The 23,091-nt window shown below is 47.1% G+C and overlaps 1 protein-coding gene and 17 non-coding genes across 19 annotated transcripts in view; all 18 read right to left on the reverse strand.

Annotated features, from left to right (window-relative positions):
- SLC38A9 (solute carrier family 38 member 9) overlaps positions 1 to 23,091 on the reverse strand; it is a 423,549-nt gene that overhangs the window by 191,455 nt on the left and 209,003 nt on the right. The gene's annotated exons all lie outside the window — the stretch shown is intronic.
- Positions 988 to 1,151, reverse strand: LOC134955946 (U1 spliceosomal RNA). Its single transcript, XR_010185970.1, has one exon. It is a non-coding gene; the product is annotated as a U1 spliceosomal RNA (small nuclear RNA).
- LOC134955957 (U1 spliceosomal RNA) lies at positions 2,302 to 2,465 on the reverse strand. Its single transcript, XR_010185971.1, has one exon. It is a non-coding gene; the product is annotated as a U1 spliceosomal RNA (small nuclear RNA).
- Positions 3,615 to 3,778, reverse strand: LOC134955968 (U1 spliceosomal RNA). Its single transcript, XR_010185973.1, has one exon. It is a non-coding gene; the product is annotated as a U1 spliceosomal RNA (small nuclear RNA).
- LOC134958128 (U1 spliceosomal RNA) lies at positions 4,929 to 5,092 on the reverse strand. Its single transcript, XR_010186884.1, has one exon. It is a non-coding gene; the product is annotated as a U1 spliceosomal RNA (small nuclear RNA).
- LOC134955990 (U1 spliceosomal RNA) lies at positions 6,243 to 6,406 on the reverse strand. Its single transcript, XR_010185974.1, has one exon. It is a non-coding gene; the product is annotated as a U1 spliceosomal RNA (small nuclear RNA).
- On the reverse strand, positions 7,557 to 7,720 carry LOC134957946 (U1 spliceosomal RNA). Its single transcript, XR_010186810.1, has one exon. It is a non-coding gene; the product is annotated as a U1 spliceosomal RNA (small nuclear RNA).
- On the reverse strand, positions 8,867 to 9,030 carry LOC134958507 (U1 spliceosomal RNA). Its single transcript, XR_010187022.1, has one exon. It is a non-coding gene; the product is annotated as a U1 spliceosomal RNA (small nuclear RNA).
- LOC134956001 (U1 spliceosomal RNA) lies at positions 10,181 to 10,344 on the reverse strand. Its single transcript, XR_010185975.1, has one exon. It is a non-coding gene; the product is annotated as a U1 spliceosomal RNA (small nuclear RNA).
- On the reverse strand, positions 11,495 to 11,658 carry LOC134956012 (U1 spliceosomal RNA). The gene has a single exon (XR_010185976.1). It is a non-coding gene; the product is annotated as a U1 spliceosomal RNA (small nuclear RNA).
- LOC134957951 (U1 spliceosomal RNA) lies at positions 12,806 to 12,969 on the reverse strand. The gene has a single exon (XR_010186813.1). It is a non-coding gene; the product is annotated as a U1 spliceosomal RNA (small nuclear RNA).
- Positions 14,120 to 14,283, reverse strand: LOC134956023 (U1 spliceosomal RNA). The gene has a single exon (XR_010185978.1). It is a non-coding gene; the product is annotated as a U1 spliceosomal RNA (small nuclear RNA).
- LOC134956034 (U1 spliceosomal RNA) lies at positions 15,434 to 15,597 on the reverse strand. The gene has a single exon (XR_010185979.1). It is a non-coding gene; the product is annotated as a U1 spliceosomal RNA (small nuclear RNA).
- LOC134957957 (U1 spliceosomal RNA) lies at positions 16,745 to 16,908 on the reverse strand. Its single transcript, XR_010186814.1, has one exon. It is a non-coding gene; the product is annotated as a U1 spliceosomal RNA (small nuclear RNA).
- LOC134956045 (U1 spliceosomal RNA) lies at positions 18,059 to 18,222 on the reverse strand. The gene has a single exon (XR_010185980.1). It is a non-coding gene; the product is annotated as a U1 spliceosomal RNA (small nuclear RNA).
- On the reverse strand, positions 19,373 to 19,536 carry LOC134956056 (U1 spliceosomal RNA). The gene has a single exon (XR_010185981.1). It is a non-coding gene; the product is annotated as a U1 spliceosomal RNA (small nuclear RNA).
- LOC134956067 (U1 spliceosomal RNA) lies at positions 20,687 to 20,850 on the reverse strand. Its single transcript, XR_010185982.1, has one exon. It is a non-coding gene; the product is annotated as a U1 spliceosomal RNA (small nuclear RNA).
- LOC134957960 (U1 spliceosomal RNA) lies at positions 22,001 to 22,164 on the reverse strand. The gene has a single exon (XR_010186815.1). It is a non-coding gene; the product is annotated as a U1 spliceosomal RNA (small nuclear RNA).

Below are 23,091 nucleotides of genomic sequence, written 5' to 3' on the forward strand. Positions count from 1 at the left end.
TCCGGAAGCACCCCCAAACTATGCGCACAACTAGTGCAAATCCTTCCCAGGGCACACTGCAGCAGGTTGATTTGCATACCGTGATGTCATAAAAGCAGTCTGGCACAGTTACAGTAGCTGCAACCCTCATCTCTACATGAAAACCGACAGGCAGTGCACCGTCCTATGTCTCAATGGGTTCTTAAATTGGAAAATAAAATCTAAAAGGCAGCTTGAGATTTAACCCCCTAGCTGCTGAGGGCTTTCTCATCCTTGCACCGAGACCATTTTCAGACGTTAGCGCTCGTCCGAACGTCGTCGTCACAGATTTATTTATTTTTTTAAATGTCTTTTTTTCTCTCTTATCCCCCTGCCGCACTCGCACAAATCATACCTTGTTTTTTTTTTCTTTCAAAAGACTTTGTAGTCTCAAAAAAGCCATTAGTCTTTTTACTGATTTGAACACGTCAAAAGTTGTTTCGCCCAAATGGCCCAAAAAGCGTATTTCTCAAGAAAGTGAACCAAAAGTAAATGTGATTTTTTTTTTTGTCCCCCGTCTTATAAGCACCATAGACAAATACTTTGTGTTTTGCCACCAATCCACCTGCCCAAAATCTGCACGCAAACCAAAAATGCTCTCTTTCTTCTAGTTTTTGTCAACTCAATTGAAACGCTTACTATGTGTAGGAAGACTACGGCAGCCCAGCGAGGCCTACCGTTTTACAAAGTAGACAAGCTACTGCATGAAATGAGGGAGCAAAGTTTTTTTCCCTCTCTCCCCCTGAAATCTGACACAATGTGGGGGCCTACTTTACAAAGCAAGTGAAACCGTGTGGGTCCTGCAGCACCCTCTATTGGTTGCATATGCAAAGCACAGTACAAGGCCGGAAAAAGCAAGGAAGCATGCAGCCAGCACACAGGAGAAGAGATCAGAACAGAGTGCTGAACAGCAAAGGAGGAGACGTCACCAGCAGCACACAAAAAGATCTGACTTTTACCAGAGATGATCAGGGGAAAGCGCGAACGCAGTCCCCCACTACCACAAATTATGCAGTCGAGTTTCCCGCATTTGGGGAAATCGCAGGGGTCAGCACACCCGGAGTGCAATGGATGAGCCTCGCCCTGGGAGAACCACCTTCGTGATCATGGTATCTCCCCTGCCAGGTAAGTATGAGTTGGACTAGGGCTCAGGAGGGCCCCTGCTCGGGCACACCCCCGTCAAGTGAAGGAGGTTGACCGGATCCATGACAAGCGAACTCTCGGCAGGGGATAGAAAAAAACTGCAGGGAGGCTGCATCTCTTCACGTTGACATGGGAAGGAGGAAGGGTGACTGTTCCGGAAGCACCCCCAAACTATGCGCACAACTAGTGCAAATCCTTCCCAGGGCACACTGCAGCAGGTTGATTTGCATACCGTGATGTCATAAAAGCAGTCTGGCACAGTTACAGTAGCTGCAACCCTCATCTCTACATGAAAACCGACAGGCAGTGCACCGTCCTATGTCTCAATGGGTTCTTAAATTGGAAAATAAAATCTAAAAGGCAGCTTGAGATTTAACCCCCTAGCTGCTGAGGGCTTTCTCATCCTTGCACCGAGACCATTTTCAGACGTTAGCGCTCGTCCGAACGTCGTCGTCACAGATTTATTTATTTTTTTAAATGTCTTTTTTTCTCTCTTATCCCCCTGCCGCACTCGCACAAATCATACCTTGTTTTTTTTTTTCTTTCAAAAGACTTTGTAGTCTCAAAAAAGCCATTAGTCTTTTTACTGATTTGAACACGTCAAAAGTTGTTTCGCCCAAATGGCCCGAAAAGCGTATTTCTCAAGAAAGTGAACCAAAAGTAAATGTGATTTTTTTTTTGTCCCCCGTCTTATAAGCACCATAGACAAATACTTTGTGTTTTGCCACCAATCCACCTGCCCAAAATCTGCACGCAAACCAAAAATGCTCTCTTTCTTCTAGTTTTTGTCAACTCAATTGAAACGCTTACTATGTGTAGGAAGACTACGGCAGCCCAGCGAGGCCTACCGTTTTACAAAGTAGACAAGCTACTGCATGAAATGAGGTAGCAAAGTTTTTTTCCCTCTCTCCCCCTGAAATCTGACACAATGTGGGGGCCTACTTTACAAAGCAAGTGAAACCGTGTGGGTCCTGCAGCGCCCTCTATTGGTTGCATATGCAAAGCACAGTACAAGGCCCGAAAAAGCAAGGAAGCATGCAGCCAGCACACAGGAGAAGAGATCAGAACAGAGTGCTGAACAGCAAAGGAGGAGACGTCACCAGCAGCACACAAAAAGATCTGACTTTTACCAGAGATGATCAGGGGAAAGCGCGAACGCAGTCCCCCACTACCACAAATTATGCAGTCGAGTTTCCCGCATTTGGGGAAATCGCAGGGGTCAGCACACCCGGAGTGCAATGGATGAGCCTCGCCCTGGGAGAACCACCTTCGTGATCATGGTATCTCCCCTGCCAGGTAAGTATGAGTTGGACTAGGGCTCAGGAGGGCCCCTGCTCGGGCACACCCCCGTCAAGTGAAGGAGGTTGACCGGATCCATGACAAGCGAACTCTCGGCAGGGGATAGAAAAAAACTGCAGGGAGGCTGCATCTCTTCACGTTGACATGGGAAGGAGGAAGGGTGACTGTTCCGGAAGCACCCCCAAACTATGCGCACAACTAGTGCAAATCCTTCCCAGGGCACACTGCAGCAGGTTGATTTGCATACCGTGATGTCATAAAAGCAGTCTGGCACAGTTACAGTAGCTGCAACCCTCATCTCTACATGAAAACCGACAGGCAGTGCACCGTCCTATGTCTCAATGGGTTCTTAAATTGGAAAATAAAATCTAAAAGGCAGCTTGAGATTTAACCCCCTAGCTGCTGAGGGCTTTCTCATCCTTGCACCGAGACCATTTTCAGACGTTAGCGCTCGTCCGAACGTCGTCGTCACAGATTTATTTATTTTTTTAAATGTCTTTTTTTCTCTCTTATCCCCCTGCCGCACTCGCACAAATCATACCTTGTTTTTTTTTTCTTTCAAAAGACTTTGTAGTCTCAAAAAAGCCATTAGTCTTTTTACTGATTTGAACACGTCAAAAGTTGTTTCGCCCAAATGGCCCAAAAAGCGTATTTCTCAAGAAAGTGAACCAAAAGTAAATGTGATTTTTTTTTTGTCCCCCGTCTTATAAGCACCATAGACAAATACTTTGTGTTTTGCCACCAATCCACCTGCCCAAAATCTGCACGCAAACCAAAAATGCTCTCTTTCTTCTAGTTTTTGTCAACTCAATTGAAACGCTTACTATGTGTAGGAAGACTACGGCAGCCCAGCGAGGCCTACCGTTTTACAAAGTAGACAAGCTACTGCATGAAATGAGGGAGCAAAGTTTTTTTCCCTCTCTCCCCCTGAAATCTGACACAATGTGGGGGCCTACTTTACAAAGCAAGTGAAACCGTGTGGGTCCTGCAGCGCCCTCTATTGGTTGCATATGCAAAGCACAGTACAAGGCCCGAAAAAGCAAGGAAGCATGCAGCCAGCACACAGGAGAAGAGATCAGAACAGAGTGCTGAACAGCAAAGGAGGAGACGTCACCAGCAGCACACAAAAAGATCTGACTTTTACCAGAGATGATCAGGGGAAAGCGCGAACGCAGTCCCCCACTACCACAAATTATGCAGTCGAGTTTCCCGCATTTGGGGAAATCGCAGGGGTCAGCACACCCGGAGTGCAATGGATGAGCCTCGCCCTGGGAGAACCACCTTCGTGATCATGGTATCTCCCCTGCCAGGTAAGTATGAGTTGGACTAGGGCTCAGGAGGGCCCCTGCTCGGGCACACCCCCGTCAAGTGAAGGAGGTTGACCGGATCCATGACAAGCGAACTCTCGGCAGGGGATAGAAAAAAACTGCAGGGAGGCTGCATCTCTTCACGTTGACATGGGAAGGAGGAAGGGTGACTGTTCCGGAAGCACCCCCAAACTATGCGCACAACTAGTGCAAATCCTTCCCAGGGCACACTGCAGCAGGTTGATTTGCATACCGTGATGTCATAAAAGCAGTCTGGCACAGTTACAGTAGCTGCAACCCTCATCTCTACATGAAAACCGACAGGCAGTGCACCGTCCTATGTCTCAATGGGTTCTTAAATTGGAAAATAAAATCTAAAAGGCAGCTTGAGATTTAACCCCCTAGCTGCTGAGGGCTTTCTCATCCTTGCACCGAGACCATTTTCAGACGTTAGCGCTCGTCCGAACGTCGTCGTCACAGATTTATTTATTTTTTTAAATGTCTTTTTTTCTCTCTTATCCCCCTGCCGCACTCGCACAAATCATACCTTGTTTTTTTTTTTCTTTCAAAAGACTTTGTAGTCTCAAAAAAGCCATTAGTCTTTTTACTGATTTGAACACGTCAAAAGTTGTTTCGCCCAAATGGCCCAAAAAGCGTATTTCTCAAGAAAGTGAACCAAAAGTAAATGTGATTTTTTTTTTGTCCCCCGTCTTATAAGCACCATAGACAAATACTTTGTGTTTTGCCACCAATCCACCTGCCCAAAATCTGCACGCAAACCAAAAATGCTCTCTTTCTTCTAGTTTTTGTCAACTCAATTGAAACGCTTACTATGTGTAGGAAGACTACGGCAGCCCAGCGAGGCCTACCATTTTACAAAGTAGACAAGCTACTGCATGAAATGAGGGAGCAAAGTTTTTTTCCCTCTCTCCCCCTGAAATCTGACACAATGTGGGGGCCTACTTTACAAAGCAAGTGAAACCGTGTGGGTCCTGCAGCACCCTCTATTGGTTGCATATGCAAAGCACAGTACAAGGCCCGAAAAAGCAAGGAAGCATGCAGCCAGCACACAGGAGAAGAGATCAGAACAGAGTGCTGAACAGCAAAGGAGGAGACGTCACCAGCAGCACACAAAAAGATCTGACTTTTACCAGAGATGATCAGGGAAAAGCGCGAACGCAGTCCCCCACTACCACAAATTATGCAGTCGAGTTTCCCGCATTTGGGGAAATCGCAGGGGTCAGCACACCCGGAGTGCAATGGATGAGCCTCGCCCTGGGAGAACCACCTTCGTGATCATGGTATCTCCCCTGCCAGGTAAGTATGAGTTGGACTAGGGCTCAGGAGGGCCCCTGCTCGGGCACACCCCCGTCAAGTGAAGGAGGTTGACCGGATCCATGACAAGCGAACTCTCGGCAGGGGATAGAAAAAAACTGCAGGGAGGCTGCATCTCTTCACGTTGACATGGGAAGGAGGAAGGGTGACTGTTCCGGAAGCACCCCCAAACTATGCGCACAACTAGTGCAAATCCTTCCCAGGGCACACTGCAGCAGATGAATTTGCATACCGTCATGTCATAAAAGCAGTCAGGCACAGTTACAGTAGCTGCAACCCTCATCTCTACATGAAAACCGACAGGCAGTGCACCGTCCTATGTCTCAATGGTTTCTTAAATTGGAAAATAAAATCTAAAAGGCAGCTTGAGATTTAACCCCCTAGCTGCTGAGGGCTTTCTCATCCTTGCACCGAGACCATTTTCAGACGTTAGCGCTCGTCCGAACGTCGTCGTCACAGATTTATTTATTTTTTTAAATGTCTTTTTTTCTCTCTTATCCCCCTGCCGCACTCGCACAAATCATACCTTGTTTTTTTTTTTCTTTCAAAAGACTTTGTAGTCTCAAAAAAGCCATTAGTCTTTTTACTGATTTGAACACGTCAAAAGTTGTTTCGCCCAAATGGCCCAAAAAGCGTATTTCTCAAGAAAGTGAACCAAAAGTAAATGTGATTTTTTTTTTGTCCCCCGTCTTATAAGCACCATAGACAAATACTTTGTGTTTTGCCACCAATCCACCTGCCCAAAATCTGCACGCAAACCAAAAATGCTCTCTTTCTTCTAGTTTTTGTCAACTCAATTGAAACGCTTACTATGTGTAGGAAGACTACGGCAGCCCAGCGAGGCCTACCGTTTTACAAAGTAGACAAGCTACTGCATGAAATGAGGGAGCAAAGTTTTTTTCCCTCTCTCCCCCTGAAATCTGACACAATGTGGGGGCCTACTTTACAAAGCAAGTGAAACCGTGTGGGTCCTGCAGCGCCCTCTATTGGTTGCATATGCAAAGCACAGTACAAGGCCCGAAAAAGCAAGGAAGCATGCAGCCAGCACACAGGAGAAGAGATCAGAACAGAGTGCTGAACAGCAAAGGAGGAGACGTCACCAGCAGCACACAAAAAGATCTGACTTTTACCAGAGATGATCAGGGGAAAGCGCGAACGCAGTCCCCCACTACCACAAATTATGCAGTCGAGTTTCCCGCATTTGGGGAAATCGCAGGGGTCAGCACACCCGGAGTGCAATGGATGAGCCTCGCCCTGGGAGAACCACCTTCGTGATCATGGTATCTCCCCTGCCAGGTAAGTATGAGTTGGACTAGGGCTCAGGAGGGCCCCTGCTCGGGCACACCCCCGTCAAGTGAAGGAGGTTGACCGGATCCATGACAAGCGAACTCTCGGCAGGGGATAGAAAAAAACTGCAGGGAGGCTGCATCTCTTCACGTTGACATGGGAAGGAGGAAGGGTGACTGTTCCGGAAGCACCCCCAAACTATGCGCACAACTAGTGCAAATCCTTCCCAGGGCACACTGCAGCAGATGAATTTGCATACCGTCATGTCATAAAAGCAGTCAGGCACAGTTACAGTAGCTGCAACCCTCATCTCTACATGAAAACCGACAGGCAGTGCACCGTCCTATGTCTCAATGGTTTCTTAAATTGGAAAATAAAATCTAAAAGGCAGCTTGAGATTTAACCCCCTAGCTGCTGAGGGCTTTCTCATCCTTGCACCGAGACCATTTTCAGACGTTAGCGCTCGTCCGAACGTCGTCGTCACAGATTTATTTATTTTTTTAAATGTCTTTTTTTCTCTCTTATCCCCCTGCCGCACTCGCACAAATCATACCTTGTTTTTTTTTTTCTTTCAAAAGACTTTGTAGTCTCAAAAAAGCCATTAGTCTTTTTACTGATTTGAACACGTCAAAAGTTGTTTCGCCCAAATGGCCCAAAAAGCGTATTTCTCAAGAAAGTGAACCAAAAGTAAATGTGATTTTTTTTTTGTCCCCCGTCTTATAAGCACCATAGACAAATACTTTGTGTTTTGCCACCAATCCACCTGCCCAAAATCTGCACGCAAACCAAAAATGCTCTCTTTCTTCTAGTTTTTGTCAACTCAATTGAAACGCTTACTATGTGTAGGAAGACTACGGCAGCCCAGCGAGGCCTACCGTTTTACAAAGTAGACAAGCTACTGCATGAAATGAGGGAGCAAAGTTTTTTTCCCTCTCTCCCCCTGAAATCTGACACAATGTGGGGGCCTACTTTACAAAGCAAGTGAAACCGTGTGGGTCCTGCAGCGCCCTCTATTGGTTGCATATGCAAAGCACAGTACAAGGCCCGAAAAAGCAAGGAAGCATGCAGCCAGCACACAGGAGAAGAGATCAGAACAGAGTGCTGAACAGCAAAGGAGGAGACGTCACCAGCAGCACACAAAAAGATCTGACTTTTACCAGAGATGATCAGGGGAAAGCGCGAACGCAGTCCCCCACTACCACAAATTATGCAGTCGAGTTTCCCGCATTTGGGGAAATCGCAGGGGTCAGCACAGCCGGAGTGCAATGGATGAGCCTCGCCCTGGGAGAACCACCTTCGTGATCATGGTATCTCCCCTGCCAGGTAAGTATGAGTTGGATTAGGGCTCAGGAGGGCCCCTGCTCGGGCACACCCCCGTCAAGTGAAGGAGGTTGACCGGATCCATGACAAGCGAACTCTCGGCAGGGGATAGAAAAAAACTGCAGGGAGGCTGCATCTCTTCACGTTGACATGGGAAGGAGGAAGGGTGACTGTTCCGGAAGCACCCCCCAAACTATGCGCACAACTAGTGCAAATCCTTCCCAGGGCACACTGCAGCAGGTTGATTTGCATACCGTGATGTCATAAAAGCAGTCTGGCACAGTTACAGTAGCTGCAACCCTCATCTCTACATGAAAACCGACAGGCAGTGCACCGTCCTATGTCTCAATGGGTTCTTAAATTGGAAAATAAAATCTAAAAGGCAGCTTGAGATTTAACCCCCTAGCTGCTGAGGGCTTTCTCATCCTTGCACCGAGACCATTTTCAGACGTTAGCGCTCGTCCGAACGTCGTCGTCACAGATTTATTTATTTTTTTAAATGTCTTTTTTTCTCTCTTATCCCCCTGCCGCACTCGCACAAATCATACCTTGTTTTTTTTTTTCTTTCAAAAGACTTTGTAGTCTCAAAAAAGCCATTAGTCTTTTTACTGATTTGAACACGTCAAAAGTTGTTTCGCCCAAATGGCCCAAAAAGCGTATTTCTCAAGAAAGTGAACCAAAAGTAAATGTGATTTTTTTTTGTCCCCGTCTTATAAGCACCATAGACAAATACTTTGTGTTTTGCCACCAATCCACCTGCCCAAAATCTGCACGCAAACCAAAAATGCTCTCTTTCTTCTAGTTTTCGCCGCCTCAATTGAAACGCTTACTATGTGTAGGAAGACTACGGCAGCCCAGCGAGGCCTACCGTTTTACAAAGTAGACAAGCTACTGCATGAAATGAGGGAGCAAAGTTTTTTTCCCTCTCTCCCCCTGAAATCTGACACAATGTGGGGGCCTACTTTACAAAGCAAGTGAAACCGTGTGGGTCCTGCAGCGCCCTCTATTGGTTGCATATGCAAAGCACAGTACAAGGCCCGAAAAAGCAAGGAAGCATGCAGCCAGCACACAGAAGAGATCAGAACAGAGTGCTGAACAGCAAAGGAGGAGACGTCACCAGCAGCACACAAAAAGATCTGACTTTTACCAGAGATGATCAGGGGAAAGCACGAACGCAGTCCCCCACTACCACAAATTATGCAGTCGAGTTTCCCGCATTTGGGGAAATCGCAGGGGTCAGCACAGCCGGAGTGCAATGGATGAGCCTCGCCCTGGGAGAACCACCTTCGTGATCATGGTATCTCCCCTGCCAGGTAAGTATGAGTTGGACTAGGGCTCAGGAGGGCCCCTGCTCGGGCACACCCCCGTCAAGTGAAGGAGGTTGACCGGATCCATGACGAGCGAACTCTCGGCAGGGGATAGAAAAAAACTGCAGGGAGGCTGCATCTCTTCACGTTGTCATGGGAAGGAGGAAGGGTGACTGTTCCGGAAGCACCCCCAAACTATGCGCACAACTAGTGCAAATCCTTCCCAGGGCACACTGCAGCAGGTTGATTTGCATACCGTGATGTCATAAAAGCAGTCTGGCACAGTTACAGTAGCTGCAACCCTCATCTCTACATGAAAACCGACAGGCAGTGCACCGTCCTATGTCTCAATGGGTTCTTAAATTGGAAAATAAAATCTAAAAGGCAGCTTGAGATTTAACCCCCTAGCTGCTGAGGGCTTTCTCATCCTTGCACCGAGACCATTTTCAGACGTTAGCGCTCGTCCGAACGTCGTCGTCACAGATTTATTTATTTTTTTAAATGTCTTTTTTTCTCTCTTATCCCCCTGCCGCACTCGCACAAATCATACCTTGTTTTTTTTTTTCTTTCAAAAGACTTTGTAGTCTCAAAAAAGCCATTAGTCTTTTTACTGATTTGAACACGTCAAAAGTTGTTTCGCCCAAATGGCCCAAAAAGCGTATTTCTCAAGAAAGTGAACCAAAAGTAAATGTGATTTTTTTTTTGTCCCCCGTCTTATAAGCACCATAGACAAATACTTTGTGTTTTGCCACCAATCCACCTGCCCAAAATCTGCACGCAAACCAAAAATGCTCTCTTTCTTCTAGTTTTTGTCAACTCAATTGAAACGCTTACTATGTGTAGGAAGACTACGGCAGCCCAGCGAGGCCTACCGTTTTACAAAGTAGACAAGCTACTGCATGAAATGAGGGAGCAAAGTTTTTTTCCCTCTCTCCCCCTGAAATCTGACACAATGTGGGGGCCTACTTTACAAAGCAAGTGAAACCGTGTGGGTCCTGCAGCGCCCTCTATTGGTTGCATATGCAAAGCACAGTACAAGGCCCGAAAAAGCAAGGAAGCATGCAGCCAGCACACAGGAGAAGAGATCAGAACAGAGTGCTGAACAGCAAAGGAGGAGACGTCACCAGCAGCACACAAAAAGATCTGACTTTTACCAGAGATGATCAGGGGAAAGCGCGAACGCAGTCCCCCACTACCACAAATTATGCAGTCGAGTTTCCCGCATTTGGGGAAATCGCAGGGGTCAGCACACCCGGAGTGCAATGGATGAGCCTCGCCCTGGGAGAACCACCTTCGTGATCATGGTATCTCCCCTGCCAGGTAAGTATGAGTTGGACTAGGGCTCAGGAGGGCCCCTGCTCGGGCACACCCCCGTCAAGTGAAGGAGGTTGACCGGATCCATGACAAGCGAACTCTCGGCAGGGGATAGAAAAAAACTGCAGGGAGGCTGCATCTCTTCACGTTGACATGGGAAGGAGGAAGGGTGACTGTTCCGGAAGCACCCCCAAACTATGCGCACAACTAGTGCAAATCCTTCCCAGGGCACACTGCAGCAGGTTGATTTGCATACCGTGATGTCATAAAAGCAGTCTGGCACAGTTACAGTAGCTGCAACCCTCATCTCTACATGAAAACCGACAGGCAGTGCACCGTCCTATGTCTCAATGGGTTCTTAAATTGGAAAATAAAATCTAAAAGGCAGCTTGAGATTTAACCCCCTAGCTGCTGAGGGCTTTCTCATCCTTGCACCGAGACCATTTTCAGACGTTAGCGCTCGTCCGAACGTCGTCGTCACAGATTTATTTATTTTTTTAAATGTCTTTTTTTCTCTCTTATCCCCCTGCCGCACTCGCACAAATCATACCTTGTTTTTTTTTTTCTTTCAAAAGACTTTGTAGTCTCAAAAAAGCCATTAGTCTTTTTACTGATTTGAACACGTCAAAAGTTGTTTCGCCCAAATGGCCCAAAAAGCGTATTTCTCAAGAAAGTGAACCAAAAGTAAATGTGATTTTTTTTTTGTCCCCCGTCTTATAAGCACCATAGACAAATACTTTGTGTTTTGCCACCAATCCACCTGCCCAAAATCTGCACGCAAACCAAAAATGCTCTCTTTCTTCTAGTTTTTGTCAACTCAATTGAAACGCTTACTATGTGTAGGAAGACTACGGCAGCCCAGCGAGGCCTACCATTTTACAAAGTAGACAAGCTACTGCATGAAATGAGGGAGCAAAGTTTTTTTCCCTCTCTCCCCCTGAAATCTGACACAATGTGGGGGCCTACTTTACAAAGCAAGTGAAACCGTGTGGGTCCTGCAGCACCCTCTATTGGTTGCATATGCAAAGCACAGTACAAGGCCCGAAAAAGCAAGGAAGCATGCAGCCAGCACACAGGAGAAGAGATCAGAACAGAGTGCTGAACAGCAAAGGAGGAGACGTCACCAGCAGCACACAAAAAGATCTGACTTTTACCAGAGATGATCAGGGGAAAGCGCGAACGCAGTCCCCCACTACCACAAATTATGCAGTCGAGTTTCCCGCATTTGGGGAAATCGCAGGGGTCAGCACACCCGGAGTGCAATGGATGAGCCTCGCCCTGGGAGAACCACCTTCGTGATCATGGTATCTCCCCTGCCAGGTAAGTATGAGTTGGACTAGGGCTCAGGAGGGCCCCTGCTCGGGCACACCCCCGTCAAGTGAAGGAGGTTGACCGGATCCATGACAAGCGAACTCTCGGCAGGGGATAGAAAAAAACTGCAGGGAGGCTGCATCTCTTCACGTTGACATGGGAAGGAGGAAGGGTGACTGTTCCGGAAGCACCCCCAAACTATGCGCACAACTAGTGCAAATCCTTCCCAGGGCACACTGCAGCAGATGAATTTGCATACCGTCATGTCATAAAAGCAGTCAGGCACAGTTACAGTAGCTGCAACCCTCATCTCTACATGAAAACCGACAGGCAGTGCACCGTCCTATGTCTCAATGGTTTCTTAAATTGGAAAATAAAATCTAAAAGGCAGCTTGAGATTTAACCCCCTAGCTGCTGAGGGCTTTCTCATCCTTGCACCGAGACCATTTTCAGACGTTAGCGCTCGTCCGAACGTCGTCGTCACAGATTTATTTATTTTTTTAAATGTCTTTTTTTCTCTCTTATCCCCCTGCCGCACTCGCACAAATCATACCTTGTTTTTTTTTTTCTTTCAAAAGACTTTGTAGTCTCAAAAAAGCCATTAGTCTTTTTACTGATTTGAACACGTCAAAAGTTGTTTCGCCCAAATGGCCCAAAAAGCGTATTTCTCAAGAAAGTGAACCAAAAGTAAATGTGATTTTTTTTTTGTCCCCCGTCTTATAAGCACCATAGACAAATACTTTGTGTTTTGCCACCAATCCACCTGCCCAAAATCTGCACGCAAACCAAAAATGCTCTCTTTCTTCTAGTTTTCGCCGCCTCAATTGAAACGCTTACTATGTGTAGGAAGACTACGGCAGCCCAGCGAGGCCTACCGTTTTACAAAGTAGACAAGCTACTGCATGAAATGAGGGAGCAAAGTTTTTTTCCCTCTCTCCCCCTGAAATCTGACACAATGTGGGGGCCTACTTTACAAAGCAAGTGAAACCGTGTGGGTCCTGCAGCGCCCTCTATTGGTTGCATATGCAAAGCACAGTACAAGGCCCGAAAAAGCAAGGAAGCATGCAGCCAGCACACAGAAGAGATCAGAACAGAGTGCTGAACAGCAAAGGAGGAGACGTCACCAGCAGCACACAAAAAGATCTGACTTTTACCAGAGATGATCAGGGGAAAGCGCGAACGCAGTCCCCCACTACCACAAATTATGCAGTCGAGTTTCCCGCATTTGGGGAAATCGCAGGGGTCAGCACAGCCGGAGTGCAATGGATGAGCCTCGCCCTGGGAGAACCACCTTCGTGATCATGGTATCTCCCCTGCCAGGTAAGTATGAGTTGGACTAGGGCTCAGGAGGGCCCCTGCTCGGGCACACCCCCGTCAAGTGAAGGAGGTTGACCGGATCCATGACGAGCGAACTCTCGGCAGGGGATAGAAAAAAACTGCAGGGAGGCTGCATCTCTTCACGTTGTCATGGGAAGGAGGAAGGGTGACTGTTCCGGAAGCACCCCCAAACTATGCGCACAACTAGTGCAAATCCTTCCCAGGGCACACTGCAGCAGGTTGATTTGCATACCGTGATGTCATAAAAGCAGTCTGGCACAGTTACAGTAGCTGCAACCCTCATCTCTACATGAAAACCGACAGGCAGTGCACCGTCCTATGTCTCAATGGGTTCTTAAATTGGAAAATAAAATCTAAAAGGCAGCTTGAGATTTAACCCCCTAGCTGCTGAGGGCTTTCTCATCCTTGCACCGAGACCATTTTCAGACGTTAGCGCTCGTCCGAACGTCGTCGTCACAGATTTATTTATTTTTTTAAATGTCTTTTTTTCTCTCTTATCCCCCTGCCGCACTCGCACAAATCATACCTTGTTTTTTTTTTTCTTTCAAAAGACTTTGTAGTCTCAAAAAAGCCATTAGTCTTTTTACTGATTTGAACACGTCAAAAGTTGTTTCGCCCAAATGGCCCAAAAAGCGTATTTCTCAAGAAAGTGAACCAAAAGTAAATGTGATTTTTTTTTTGTCCCCCGTCTTATAAGCACCATAGACAAATACTTTGTGTTTTGCCACCAATCCACCTGCCCAAAATCTGCACGCAAACCAAAAATGCTCTCTTTCTTCTAGTTTTTGTCAACTCAATTGAAACGCTTACTATGTGTAGGAAGACTACGGCAGCCCAGCGAGGCCTACCGTTTTACAAAGTAGACAAGCTACTGCATGAAATGAGGGAGCAAAGTTTTTTTCCCTCTCTCCCCCTGAAATCTGACACAATGTGGGGGCCTACTTTACAAAGCAAGTGAAACCGTGTGGGTCCTGCAGCGCCCTCTATTGGTTGCATATGCAAAGCACAGTACAAGGCCCGAAAAAGCAAGGAAGCATGCAGCCAGCACACAGGAGAAGAGATCAGAACAGAGTGCTGAACAGCAAAGGAGGAGACGTCACCAGCAGCACACAAAAAGATCTGACTTTTACCAGAGATGATCAGGGGAAAGCGCGAACGCAGTCCCCCACTACCACAAATTATGCAGTCGAGTTTCCCGCATTTGGGGAAATCGCAGGGGTCAGCACACCCGGAGTGCAATGGATGAGCCTCGCCCTGGGAGAACCACCTTCGTGATCATGGTATCTCCCCTGCCAGGTAAGTATGAGTTGGACTAGGGCTCAGGAGGGCCCCTGCTCGGGCACACCCCCGTCAAGTGAAGGAGGTTGACCGGATCCATGACAAGCGAACTCTCGGCAGGGGATAGAAAAAAACTGCAGGGAGGCTGCATCTCTTCACGTTGACATGGGAAGGAGGAAGGGTGACTGTTCCGGAAGCACCCCCAAACTATGCGCACAACTAGTGCAAATCCTTCCCAGGGCACACTGCAGCAGGTTGATTTGCATACCGTGATGTCATAAAAGCAGTCTGGCACAGTTACAGTAGCTGCAACCCTCATCTCTACATGAAAACCGACAGGCAGTGCACCGTCCTATGTCTCAATGGGTTCTTAAATTGGAAAATAAAATCTAAAAGGCAGCTTGAGATTTAACCCCCTAGCTGCTGAGGGCTTTCTCATCCTTGCACCGAGACCATTTTCAGACGTTAGCGCTCGTCCGAACGTCGTCGTCACAGATTTATTTATTTTTTTAAATGTCTTTTTTTCTCTCTTATCCCCCTGCCGCACTCGCACAAATCATACCTTGTTTTTTTTTTTCTTTCAAAAGACTTTGTAGTCTCAAAAAAGCCATTAGTCTTTTTACTGATTTGAACACGTCAAAAGTTGTTTCGCCCAAATGGCCCAAAAAGCGTATTTCTCAAGAAAGTGAACCAAAAGTAAATGTGATTTTTTTTTTGTCCCCCGTCTTATAAGCACCATAGACAAATACTTTGTGTTTTGCCACCAATCCACCTGCCCAAAATCTGCACGCAAACCAAAAATGCTCTCTTTCTTCTAGTTTTTGTCAACTCAATTGAAACGCTTACTATGTGTAGGAAGACTACGGCAGCCCAGCGAGGCCTACCATTTTACAAAGTAGACAAGCTACTGCATGAAATGAGGGAGCAAAGTTTTTTTCCCTCTCTCCCCCTGAAATCTGACACAATGTGGGGGCCTACTTTACAAAGCAAGTGAAACCGTGTGGGTCCTGCAGCACCCTCTATTGGTTGCATATGCAAAGCACAGTACAAGGCCCGAAAAAGCAAGGAAGCATGCAGCCAGCACACAGGAGAAGAGATCAGAACAGAGTGCTGAACAGCAAAGGAGGAGACGTCACCAGCAGCACACAAAAAGATCTGACTTTTACCAGAGATGATCAGGGGAAAGCGCGAACGCAGTCCCCCACTACCACAAATTATGCAGTCGAGTTTCCCGCATTTGGGGAAATCGCAGGGGTCAGCACACCCGGAGTGCAATGGATGAGCCTCGCCCTGGGAGAACCACCTTCGTGATCATGGTATCTCCCCTGCCAGGTAAGTATGAGTTGGACTAGGGCTCAGGAGGGCCCCTGCTCGGGCACACCCCCGTCAAGTGAAGGAGGTTGACCGGATCCATGACAAGCGAACTCTCGGCAGGGGATAGAAAAAAACTGCAGGGAGGCTGCATCTCTTCACGTTGACATGGGAAGGAGGAAGGGTGACTGTTCCGGAAGCACCCCCAAACTATGCGCACAACTAGTGCAAATCCTTCCCAGGGCACACTGCAGCAGATGAATTTGCATACCGTCATGTCATAAAAGCAGTCAGGCACAGTTACAGTAGCTGCAACCCTCATCTCTACATGAAAACCGACAGGCAGTGCACCGTCCTATGTCTCAATGGTTTCTTAAATTGGAAAATAAAATCTAAAAGGCAGCTTGAGATTTAACCCCCTAGCTGCTGAGGGCTTTCTCATCCTTGCACCGAGACCATTTTCAGACGTTAGCGCTCGTCCGAACGTCGTCGTCACAGATTTATTTATTTTTTTAAATGTCTTTTTTTCTCTCTTATCCCCCTGCCGCACTCGCACAAATCATACCTTGTTTTTTTTTTTCTTTCAAAAGACTTTGTAGTCTCAAAAAAGCCATTAGTCTTTTTACTGATTTGAACACGTCAAAAGTTGTTTCGCCCAAATGGCCCAAAAAGCGTATTTCTCAAGAAAGTGAACCAAAAGTAAATGTGATTTTTTTTTTGTCCCCCGTCTTATAAGCACCATAGACAAATACTTTGTGTTTTGCCACCAATCCACCTGCCCAAAATCTGCACGCAAACCAAAAATGCTCTCTTTCTTCTAGTTTTCGCCGCCTCAATTGAAACGCTTACTATGTGTAGGAAGACTACGGCAGCCCAGCGAGGCCTACCGTTTTACAAAGTAGACAAGCTACTGCATGAAATGAGGGAGCAAAGTTTTTTTCCCTCTCTCCCCCTGAAATCTGACACAATGTGGGGGCCTACTTTACAAAGCAAGTGAAACCGTGTGGGTCCTGCAGCGCCCTCTATTGGTTGCATATGCAAAGCACAGTACAAGGCCCGAAAAAGCAAGGAAGCATGCAGCCAGCACACAGAAGAGATCAGAACAGAGTGCTGAACAGCAAAGGAGGAGACGTCACCAGCAGCACACAAAAAGATCTGACTTTTACCAGAGATGATCAGGGGAAAGCGCGAACGCAGTCCCCCACTACCACAAATTATGCAGTCGAGTTTCCCGCATTTGGGGAAATCGCAGGGGTCAGCACAGCCGGAGTGCAATGGATGAGCCTCGCCCTGGGAGAACCACCTTCGTGATCATGGTATCTCCCCTGCCAGGTAAGTATGAGTTGGACTAGGGCTCAGGAGGGCCCCTGCTCGGGCACACCCCCGTCAAGTGAAGGAGGTTGACCGGATCCATGACGAGCGAACTCTCGGCAGGGGATAGAAAAAAACTGCAGGGAGGCTGCATCTCTTCACGTTGTCATGGGAAGGAGGAAGGGTGACTGTTCCGGAAGCACCCCCAAACTATGCGCACAACTAGTGCAAATCCTTCCCAGGGCACACTGCAGCAGGTTGATTTGCATACCGTGATGTCATAAAAGCAGTCTGGCACAGTTACAGTAGCTGCAACCCTCATCTCTACATGAAAACCGACAGGCAGTGCACCGTCCTATGTCTCAATGGGTTCTTAAATTGGAAAATAAAATCTAAAAGGCAGCTTGAGATTTAACCCCCTAGCTGCTGAGGGCTTTCTCATCCTTGCACCGAGACCATTTTCAGACGTTAGCGCTCGTCCGAACGTCGTCGTCACAGATTTATTTATTTTTTTAAATGTCTTTTTTTCTCTCTTATCCCCCTGCCGCACTCGCACAAATCATACCTTGTTTTTTTTTTTCTTTCAAAAGACTTTGTAGTCTCAAAAAAGCCATTAGTCTTTTTACTGATTTGAACACGTCAAAAGTTGTTTCGCCCAAATGGCCCAAAAAGCGTATTTCTCAAGAAAGTGAACCAAAAGTAAATGTGATTTTTTTTTTGTCCCCCGTCTTATAAGCACCATAGACAAATACTTTGTGTTTTGCCACCAATCCACCTGCCCAAAATCTGCACGCAAACCAAAAATGCTCTCTTTCTTCTAGTTTTTGTCAACTCAATTGAAACGCTTACTATGTGTAGGAAGACTACGGCAGCCCAGCGAGGCCTACCGTTTTACAAAGTAGACAAGCTACTGCATGAAATGAGGGAGCAAAGTTTTTTTCCCTCTCTCCCCCTGAAATCTGACACAATGTGGGGGCCTACTTTACAAAGCAAGTGAAACCGTGTGGGTCCTGCAGCGCCCTCTATTGGTTGCATATGCAAAGCACAGTACAAGGCCCGAAAAAGCAAGGAAGCATGCAGCCAGCACACAGGAGAAGAGATCAGAACAGAGTGCTGAACAGCAAAGGAGGAGACGTCACCAGCAGCACACAAAAAGATCTGACTTTTACCAGAGATGATCAGGGGAAAGCGCGAACGCAGTCCCCCACTACCACAAATTATGCAGTCGAGTTTCCCGCATTTGGGGAAATCGCAGGGGTCAGCACACCCGGAGTGCAATGGATGAGCCTCGCCCTGGGAGAACCACCTTCGTGATCATGGTATCTCCCCTGCCAGGTAAGTATGAGTTGGACTAGGGCTCAGGAGGGCCCCTGCTCGGGCACACCCCCGTCAAGTGAAGGAGGTTGACCGGATCCATGACAAGCGAACTCTCGGCAGGGGATAGAAAAAAACTGCAGGGAGGCTGCATCTCTTCACGTTGACATGGGAAGGAGGAAGGGTGACTGTTCCGGAAGCACCCCCAAACTATGCGCACAACTAGTGCAAATCCTTCCCAGGGCACACTGCAGCAGGTTGATTTGCATACCGTGATGTCATAAAAGCAGTCTGGCACAGTTACAGTAGCTGCAACCCTCATCTCTACATGAAAACCGACAGGCAGTGCACCGTCCTATGTCTCAATGGGTTCTTAAATTGGAAAATAAAATCTAAAAGGCAGCTTGAGATTTAACCCCCTAGCTGCTGAGGGCTTTCTCATCCTTGCACCGAGACCATTTTCAGACGTTAGCGCTCGTCCGAACGTCGTCGTCACAGATTTATTTATTTTTTTAAATGTCTTTTTTTCTCTCTTATCCCCCTGCCGCACTCGCACAAATCATACCTTGTTTTTTTTTTTCTTTCAAAAGACTTTGTAGTCTCAAAAAAGCCATTAGTCTTTTTACTGATTTGAACACGTCAAAAGTTGTTTCGCCCAAATGGCCCAAAAAGCGTATTTCTCAAGAAAGTGAACCAAAAGTAAATGTGATTTTTTTTTTGTCCCCCGTCTTATAAGCACCATAGACAAATACTTTGTGTTTTGCCACCAATCCACCTGCCCAAAATCTGCACGCAAACCAAAAATGCTCTCTTTCTTCTAGTTTTTGTCAACTCAATTGAAACGCTTACTATGTGTAGGAAGACTACGGCAGCCCAGCGAGGCCTACCATTTTACAAAGTAGACAAGCTACTGCATGAAATGAGGGAGCAAAGTTTTTTTCCCTCTCTCCCCCTGAAATCTGACACAATGTGGGGGCCTACTTTACAAAGCAAGTGAAACCGTGTGGGTCCTGCAGCACCCTCTATTGGTTGCATATGCAAAGCACAGTACAAGGCCCGAAAAAGCAAGGAAGCATGCAGCCAGCACACAGGAGAAGAGATCAGAACAGAGTGCTGAACAGCAAAGGAGGAGACGTCACCAGCAGCACACAAAAAGATCTGACTTTTACCAGAGATGATCAGGGGAAAGCGCGAACGCAGTCCCCCACTACCACAAATTATGCAGTCGAGTTTCCCGCATTTGGGGAAATCGCAGGGGTCAGCACACCCGGAGTGCAATGGATGAGCCTCGCCCTGGGAGAACCACCTTCGTGATCATGGTATCTCCCCTGCCAGGTAAGTATGAGTTGGACTAGGGCTCAGGAGGGCCCCTGCTCGGGCACACCCCCGTCAAGTGAAGGAGGTTGACCGGATCCATGACAAGCGAACTCTCGGCAGGGGATAGAAAAAAACTGCAGGGAGGCTGCATCTCTTCACGTTGACATGGGAAGGAGGAAGGGTGACTGTTCCGGAAGCACCCCCAAACTATGCGCACAACTAGTGCAAATCCTTCCCAGGGCACACTGCAGCAGATGAATTTGCATACCGTCATGTCATAAAAGCAGTCGGGCACAGTTACAGTAGCTGCAACCCTCATCTCTACATGAAAACCGACAGGCAGTGCACCGTCCTATGTCTCAATGGTTTCTTAAATTGGAAAATAAAATCTAAAAGGCAGCTTGAGATTTAACCCCCTAGCTGCTGAGGGCTTTCTCATCCTTGCACCGAGACCATTTTCAGACGTTAGCGCTCGTCCGAACGTCGTCGTCACAGATTTATTTATTTTTTTAAATGTCTTTTTTTCTCTCTTATCCCCCTGCCGCACTCGCACAAATCATACCTTGTTTTTTTTTTTCTTTCAAAAGACTTTGTAGTCTCAAAAAAGCCATTAGTCTTTTTACTGATTTGAACACGTCAAAAGTTGTTTCGCCCAAATGGCCCAAAAAGCGTATTTCTCAAGAAAGTGAACCAAAAGTAAATGTGATTTTTTTTTTGTCCCCCGTCTTATAAGCACCATAGACAAATACTTTGTGTTTTGCCACCAATCCACCTGCCCAAAATCTGCACGCAAACCAAAAATGCTCTCTTTCTTCTAGTTTTTGTCAACTCAATTGAAACGCTTACTATGTGTAGGAAGACTACGGCAGCCCAGCGAGGCCTACCGTTTTACAAAGTAGACAAGCTACTGCATGAAATGAGGGAGCAAAGTTTTTTTCCCTCTCTCCCCCTGAAATCTGACACAATGTGGGGGCCTACTTTACAAAGCAAGTGAAACCGTGTGGGTCCTGCAGCGCCCTCTATTGGTTGCATATGCAAAGCACAGTACAAGGCCCGAAAAAGCAAGGAAGCATGCAGCCAGCACACAGGAGAAGAGATCAGAACAGAGTGCTGAACAGCAAAGGAGGAGACGTCACCAGCAACACACAAAAAGATCTGACTTTTACCAGAGATGATCAGGGGAAAGCGCGAACGCAGTCCCCCACTACCACAAATTATGCAGTCGAGTTTCCCGCATTTGGGGAAATCGCAGGGGTCAGCACACCCGGAGTGCAATGGATGAGCCTCGCCCTGGGAGAACCACCTTCGTGATCATGGTATCTCCCCTGCCAGGTAAGTATGAGTTGGACTAGGGCTCAGGAGGGCCCCTGCTCGGGCACACCCCCGTCAAGTGAAGGAGGTTGACCGGATCCATGACAAGCGAACTCTCGGCAGGGGATAGAAAAAAACTGCAGGGAGGCTGCATCTCTTCACGTTGACATGGGAAGGAGGAAGGGTGACTGTTCCGGAAGCACCCCCAAACTATGCGCACAACTAGTGCAAATCCTTCCCAGGGCACACTGCAGCAGATGAATTTGCATACCGTCATGTCATAAAAGCAGTCAGGCACAGTTACAGTAGCTGCAACCCTCATCTCTACATGAAAACCGACAGGCAGTGCACCGTCCTATGTCTCAATGGTTTCTTAAATTGGAAAATAAAATCTAAAAGGCAGCTTGAGATTTAACCCCCTAGCTGCTGAGGGCTTTCTCATCCTTGCACCGAGACCATTTTCAGACGTTAGCGCTCGTCCGAACGTCGTCGTCACAGATTTATTTATTTTTTTAAATGTCTTTTTTTCTCTCTTATCCCCCTGCCGCACTCGCACAAATCATACCTTGTTTTTTTTTTTCTTTCAAAAGACTTTGTAGTCTCAAAAAAGCCATTAGTCTTTTTACTGATTTGAACACGTCAAAAGTTGTTTCGCCCAAATGGCCCAAAAAGCGTATTTCTCAAGAAAGTGAACCAAAAGTAAATGTGATTTTTTTTTTGTCCCCCGTCTTATAAGCACCATAGACAAATACTTTGTGTTTTGCCACCAATCCACCTGCCCAAAATCTGCACGCAAACCAAAAATGCTCTCTTTCTTCTAGTTTTTGTCAACTCAATTGAAACGCTTACTATGTGTAGGAAGACTACGGCAGCCCAGCGAGGCCTACCGTTTTACAAAGTAGACAAGCTACTGCATGAAATGAGGGAGCAAAGTTTTTTTCCCTCTCTCCCCCTGAAATCTGACACAATGTGGGGGCCTACTTTACAAAGCAAGTGAAACCGTGTGGGTCCTGCAGCGCCCTCTATTGGTTGCATATGCAAAGCACAGTACAAGGCCCGAAAAAGCAAGGAAGCATGCAGCCAGCACACAGGAGAAGAGATCAGAACAGAGTGCTGAACAGCAAAGGAGGAGACGTCACCAGCAGCACACAAAAAGATCTGACTTTTACCAGAGATGATCAGGGGAAAGCGCGAACGCAGTCCCCCACTACCACAAATTATGCAGTCGAGTTTCCCGCATTTGGGGAAATCGCAGGGGTCAGCACAGCCGGAGTGCAATGGATGAGCCTCGCCCTGGGAGAACCACCTTCGTGATCATGGTATCTCCCCTGCCAGGTAAGTATGAGTTGGACTAGGGCTCAGGAGGGCCCCTGCTCGGGCACACCCCCGTCAAGTGAAGGAGGTTGACCGGATCCATGACAAGCGAACTCTCGGCAGGGGATAGAAAAAAACTGCAGGGAGGCTGCATCTCTTCACGTTGACATGGGAAGGAGGAAGGGTGACTGTTCCGGAAGCACCCCCCAAACTATGCGCACAACTAGTGCAAATCCTTCCCAGGGCACACTGCAGCAGGTTGATTTGCATACCGTGATGTCATAAAAGCAGTCTGGCACAGTTACAGTAGCTGCAACCCTCATCTCTACATGAAAACCGACAGGCAGTGCACCGTCCTATGTCTCAATGGGTTCTTAAATTGGAAAATAAAATCTAAAAGGCAGCTTGAGATTTAACCCCCTAGCTGCTGAGGGCTTTCTCATCCTTGCACCGAGACCATTTTCAGACGTTAGCGCTCGTCCGAACGTCGTCGTCACAGATTTATTTATTTTTTTAAATGTCTTTTTTTCTCTCTTATCCCCCTGCCGCACTCGCACAAATCATACCTTGTTTTTTTTTTTCTTTCAAAAGACTTTGTAGTCTCAAAAAAGCCATTAGTCTTTTTACTGATTTGAACACGTCAAAAGTTGTTTCGCCCAAATGGCCCAAAAAGCGTATTTCTCAAGAAAGTGAACCAAAAGTAAATGTGATTTTTTTTTGTCCCCGTCTTATAAGCACCATAGACAAATACTTTGTGTTTTGCCACCAATCCACCTGCCCAAAATCTGCACGCAAACCAAAAATGCTCTCTTTCTTCTAGTTTTCGCCGCCTCAATTGAAACGCTTACTATGTGTAGGAAGACTACGGCAGCCCAGCGAGGCCTACCGTTTTACAAAGTAGACAAGCTACTGCATGAAATGAGGGAGCAAAGTTTTTTTCCCTCTCTCCCCCTGAA

The sequence above is a fragment of the Pseudophryne corroboree genome, chromosome 1 (genome assembly GCF_028390025.1).
Source record: "Pseudophryne corroboree isolate aPseCor3 chromosome 1, aPseCor3.hap2, whole genome shotgun sequence".
Classification (NCBI taxonomy): domain Eukaryota; kingdom Metazoa; phylum Chordata; class Amphibia; order Anura; family Myobatrachidae; genus Pseudophryne; species Pseudophryne corroboree.